Source organism: Tinamus guttatus, unplaced genomic scaffold, assembly GCF_059628265.1.
Source record: "Tinamus guttatus ecotype Peru unplaced genomic scaffold, ASM5962826v1 Tinamus_guttatus_pri_ptg000197l, whole genome shotgun sequence".
NCBI classification, from domain to species: Eukaryota; Metazoa; Chordata; class Aves; order Tinamiformes; family Tinamidae; genus Tinamus; species Tinamus guttatus.
In genome coordinates this window covers 4179495-4185494 of record NW_028288731.1, presented here as the reverse complement: position 1 = coordinate 4185494, position 6000 = coordinate 4179495, and the positions used below count along the sequence as shown (strand labels likewise).

At 46.4% G+C, this 6000-nt stretch overlaps 1 protein-coding gene across 1 annotated transcript in view; it reads left to right on the top strand.

Annotated features, from left to right (window-relative positions):
* The first annotated feature begins 2169 nt into the window (after positions 1-2169).
* Positions 2170-6000, top strand: part of INO80D (INO80 complex subunit D) — a 29464-nt gene continuing 25633 nt past the window's right edge. The window contains 1 exon segment of the mRNA XM_088523730.1: positions 2170-2371. The gene's annotated coding sequence lies outside the window, so the exon portion shown is untranslated.

The window sequence follows — 6000 nt, the reverse complement described above, 5'->3', positions numbered from 1 at the left end:
ACTTACAGTCCTGTGAAGAGTTCTGGACATTGTATCTAAAAGCGCTTGTTGTTTAAACATCTACAAAAGGAATCCTTATATTTCATATCTCAAAGCACACAATAATGACTGAAAAGATTAAAAAGTGTTCTAACTGTCCCATTAGTTCTTACTACACAAAGTACATAAACTTTTAAAATTAAATTTAGGCACAACCTAATGATTCCTTTCTTTTTGTTTGTTTTTCTAATGTCAAAGCTGAGTAATACAGTTAGTGGATTAATAATCTGATACAGAAAAATACCTCCCTTACAACAACTCCTAGAATGCAACACTAGATTATTGGAATAGGCTAATCACACTAACCATAATTAAAAAAAAAAAAAGCTAAAACAAAAATTATGCACCTTGACAAAAACAGTAATGGCTTTTAATTATGTTTTAATTCAAACTAATTTACCTAATTGAAAAAATACTATAAACACACAAACTTCTCTCACTATCCTAGCTAGGAAAACTTACATGAAGTATGTTTTCTAAAGGGAACATACCTAAATTCAGAATTTAGAAAGTGCTACTTTAAAAATAATACAGTGAGTAGTGTGTATGCATGTATGTGTGTGTATATATATATTTATTTATCAGATTTATCACGGGGGATGGGGAGGCAATAACACATTAAACAATTAATAGCTTCATTCATATTACTTCAGTTGATTGCAGTTCAATAAGCTTATATCACCCTGAATAGTTTTTACATATGAAAAGTGTATTTAAGTTTTTTTCCAGTGTAGCTCATTAGCTTACTAATTATTTCCTCTTCCTTTAGGACAAGTAAAAAGGCATCTTAGTAGTTCATCTGGGAATAGGACTGTGCAGAATCCTACTGCTAGAACCATTACCTAGGGTATGCTGAATTCAGTGATCAGTGTCTTCACATATAGATGCAGTGTAGCATCTCACATTGTAAAAAAATCAGGAAGTGCTGTCAAAACAAATTCATAAAAACATCCGCAAGAGAAGAAAAGCACAACAACCGTTCTATATTACAAGATATTGTAGTATAAATTAATAGTGTTTCTCAAAACGGTAAGAAAATAGCCAGGAAATAACAGTATTCATAAATATCAGGAGCAAAGCCCCCAAATCAAAACAATAACTTAAAAAGATACAAAACTTAAAAGGCTGCAAAATGCTTTGCAAATATTTAAAAGTCAACTATTGCTTCCCAGTTTATTTCTATGAGCTTTATGTTGCGCACTCCCACCAGAAGGGCTGATCACCCCAAATTTATGGGAGACTAACATAATTTTTCAGATCTCTATCTCACGTTCCACTCACTTGCATTAAATCCCCTATGGCTTCTCTACACAGCTGTCCAACACTCCAGGAATAAAAAATAAAAATAAACCAGCTTTTTTTTTTTTTCCCCTTACCTGTACATTCAGTCAGTCGGCTCTATTTACATTGCCTTGAGAGAGGGAAGGAGCAGGTACCACAGCGCTCTGCCAAACCATCCCACATCCATCCATCTCACACGTTGTAATCACAGGAGCACCCCCCGAAAAAAAGGTTGCAGCAACTTTCACGTATTCACATCAAGAGGGGAAAAAAAAGTTACCAACTTCGTATTTTGTAAGTTATAGCAAAAAATAAAGAATGAATTTAATTTTTTGCAAAAACAAAGTTACTAAAAATCCACTTTTGACCACACCTCCTTTATTTATTTATTTTTCTTTTTCCAGAAAGATGCTTTATAAAGAAAAAAAAAAACGTTTTCCCGCCACATACCTCCGCTTTTTTATTATTTTTAAGAAAAAGTTGCATTTAAAAAAAAGGGGGAGAAAAAAAAAAAGGGGAAAAATATCCCGCGTTGTCGTGCGCCCGGCTCCCTCCCCCGAAGTGACACTTTATAAAAACCTTGTGCCCTTTCCCCCCTCCCTCTCTCCCGCTCCGCTACCTCCAAGATGGTAGGAAAGTTGTTGTTTCGGCGGGCCGGGGCCGCTCTCTGCTGTCATGTCCCCGCGGTGCCTGTAGTGGTGCTGTAGGAGGCTGCCGCTCCTCGCCGCCAGCCCCGCCAGCCCTGCCTTCTTCGCTGGAGAATATATTCAGGGATTCCCCCCCTTAATAATCACCGAGCACTTTGTAGTTTTTTTTGTTTTGTTTTGTTGGTTTTTTTTAATTAAAAAAAAATAATAAAGAGCCCCCCCAAAAGCTGCCTCCCCGCCGCCGGCAGGATCCGCTCAGAGCCACGGGGGCCGCCGCTCCGCCGCGCAGCGCCCGAGCCCCTTCCCCGAGCCTCCGCTGGGGAGGAAACTCCGCTCTGTCAGCCCAACAGAGGGAAAGGGGGGAGAGGCGCGCAGAGGAGGGGAAAAAAAAAGCAGCTCGGAAGGTAAGCCGGGCCCGGCCTGCATCCCCGGGCTCGCGTAGCGCAGCGGGCGGCGCGAGGGGCGGCGGGAGGGCGGCCGGGCGGCCTACGCGAGCCCGCGGCTCGGCCGCGCCGGTGCAGGCCGCGGCGGAGGGCGCGCGGCGCCGCGGGGGTTTTCGGCGCGGCGGGCGCCGGCGAGAGCCCCGCGGCGGCGGCCCGAGCCCGGGACACGGTCGGGGCGCGGCGCCGAGGTGAAGGGCGGCGGGCGAGAACGGGGGGCGGAGGAGGCGGCGGCGGCTGGGGGGGGAGCTAGGCCGCAGCGCCGCGCGGCCTAACCGCGCCGCCGGGCCGCGCTCCGCTCCGCGCCCGCGGGGGGCCGCGCTGCCCGCATGGCCCGGACGGGGCCGCGTCCCGCGGGCGCCCCGCGCTGCTCCGCGGCCTGCGCGTTTCGCGGCGCCGTTTTTCGGGTGCGCGGACCCCCCCCCCCGGCGCCGCCCCCGCCGTGGCTCCCGCGCCGCGCAACTTCGGGCTTTATTTCCCCCTCTCTCTCTCTCTTTTTTTTTTTTTTTTTAATATGTTTCTTTCTTGGCGGGTGGCGGCGCGAGGGGCCCCCAGTTTAAGCGCCGTTCGCGTGTGTCGGGGGCAGCCCCCCGGGCGCGGCGCCGGCCGGGCCCCGCCACGTGCTGGGACCCCCACGGCCACCCCCGAAACGGGGCCGCCCCGGACACCCCCCTGTACAGACCGACCGGACACACAGACGGAGCGTTCGTCCGCCCCTCGTCTTGTCCCATCCTGGCGGGACCCCCACGCTGGAGCCAGGCTTTCCCATTTTTTTTATTTCCGCCCCTTTTTTGTTTGTTTTCCCCCTCTCCCCTTAGTAAAAGAAATGCTTCAAAACGAGCCCACGGGAGCAGCACCCCGTGTGTGCCCGGGCCCGTGCAGGTGACTTGGCTGCTGCCACCCCTGGTAGCCGGCCCCGCACCCCTTGAAACCTCCCTCCTGGTTCTAAGCGGCCGCGCGGGAGAGGTTTGGGGGAGGCTCGCGCAGTGCCGAGGTGCGTGTCCCAGCGTCCCGTGGAAACTCGGACATCTACAGCTCCGTCCAATTTTGTTACTTAACGATGTGCAAGGAGGGCTTATTTTGAGGCTCTTGATGGTCCTTGAGAATTGCTGTACTTTAAAAAGAAAAGGAAAGGGGAAAAAAAAAAAAAGAAGGAAAAAGCCCAACTCAGGGCCAGGCGTTATTCCCTCGCAGCCAAGCGTGCTCCCGTCCCGGCGCCGCACTCGTGTGTCGTGATAAGTTCCCCTGAGCAGGTGTCAGCGCTGAGCGATAAGCGACGGCGCTGGCGTCGCGAGGCTCTCGCAGCCGTCCCCAGGCTTGCGTGTGGTTTGTTTGTAATGTGCACCTATACCGAACATGCGTTATTAATCATAAAACTAAATCGTCTGCAGGGAGCAAACCCAACTTTTGGTAGGAGTTATTTTGATGTTTCCATGTTTTTACAGGGAATTAATGCATTATATGCAGGGCTGGTCTTGTGGAGTTGCATGTCTCGTGCTCTCACAGGGTGGTGAATCCTCAGGAGGTTCAAATTTATGGGAATACCATATTGAAACTGTGATAGCTTAAAGCTGCTAAAAGGCTGCCCTGTGAGGAGCTTGGTTTCCTTGTTTTATTTACTGAGTATTCCCACTGAAGCACGAGCAATACTCCTGTGATGTGTGAAAATGAGGTTGTGTGTCTTTGCTGCGCTGGGACTAAGAGTAAGGCTAAGGTATTCCGTTCAACCTCATGTGCAAATGCAGGGGAGCCATTATCTGAATAAATAGATGACAGACTTATATCTCTTTTCATCCTAGTACTGGTGCAAAGTGTGCTGTGGTATGCAGACCCTCTGCTCTCTCCCTTGATATTTGGAGATAGTATTTAAAAGTGCCTTTCTGTGATGCAGTCCCCTATATGTGCCATTTCTTGCTGCTTCTGAAGGCCTTGCGTTGCAGCCCCGTTTGCCCTAGCAAAACCCGGGCTTGTTTATATATGTATATATAGACAAACACATCTATATGTGTGTATTGAAGTAAGTGTGGTGCTAGCAATGCAGGCTTGGGAATCGGCTTGTGTGGATGTAGTTACAGGACTGGGGCCTTGCAACTTGAGTTCAAATAGAGAAATCCTTGTTGCAAAGAGTTCTAAAAATACAGAACCAGTCTTGAGCCTTAACTCAAATAGCCATATGTAGGGAATGATCTATGGATGTCTGAGGCAGTGTTCTCTCCGCTACAGTTTTCAGTTATGAACCTTCTTACTGAACATCTTCTCTCTTTAAAGATCCTTTGAGGTTTTAAAAATTCCTAACATTTTAAACAGTTACTGCTTTTTAGACTTCGGGCTATCTTTGCCCTGCCTTAAGGCACTACTTATCAGATGAGCAAATTAGCTGAAATTAAAATTCCATCTTAAATTCATTTTATGTAGGAAAACAAAAAGAAGAAATTGTTCAGTTTTTGACCAAAGTCACTCCCCACTCCACAGTTACGTTTTTTTCCTTGACAATTGAAGCTCATCACAAGTTTGTATGCTACTATTACTAAGAGCAATATTCAATTTTAATTTTGTATTTATTGCAATATATGCTGAGGCCTATTTTTTTATTAAAAGGTGCTACTGTTTTCTCTTACTGTGTTGCACATCCTTATTCAATACACGCTGCCTTTTTGCAGTGTTGAGGGAAGAAGCTTGTTAAAAAGGCAGAATGAGGGCAATGTTGCTGCTTCTGCTTTCCTGGGTGGGTTTTAAGATATGAATGTCTGTCTCGAACTGGATGGTTTTTCTAATAAAATAGTTCTGTCCTGTTTGCACAATTATGGCAGGCTCAGGCTGGTAGCTGAGCGCAGCAGAGAACTGGGCTGATGAATGGCCAGAAATGAGCCAAACTTACCATTAGGTCACAGAACAGGGACAGAAGTTACAACTTTGTGGTGTTGATGTTGACCACAATTAGATGTGGTAGAAGCTGCTCTTGATAGAGCAGAACACTTTCCAGAGAGGGACTAGGTGCTTGAAGTGTCAAAGTATGAAATAAAAAGAAATAGAGTGTTTTTTGCTTTCTCTGTAATATAGTTTGTACTAATACTAGCCAAAGGTTATTACTGTAAGGTGTCTTTAAATGTATCTTTTTGCAGTGATTTTTATGGTCCCTCTCCAGCTCATGGATTAAATTCCATGTTGCCCAAACACCTTAGAATCCTTTTATTTATTGTTAGTCTCAGCAAAAGGGCCAGGCAGTGAGAATGCAGGGATTTTTTTTTTCTCTCCTGGTCAAACGGAGGAGTTGACAAAAGCATCCGTTAAGCTGCTTGAGTTTGTGGGTAAACGGAGATTCTTCCAGACTCGTGTTTCTGTTCTGCCCCCAAACTGGTGCTTTTGGAAACGTGGAGGTGGTTGTACCTTGTCAGTGAGGTTGCAGGAACACACCGAGCAATACAGCAGCTAATCTGATATTGGAAAATACAAATACAACACAGTTAAGACCTCTTTAGCAGTGGCTTCTGTTTGGATGCAATGTGTGAACCTGTAAACTCAATCCTGATAATTATACATGCTTTAGCCACTGGCGGATAATTGCAGTGCAATTTACAGTGCATTTGGGCATT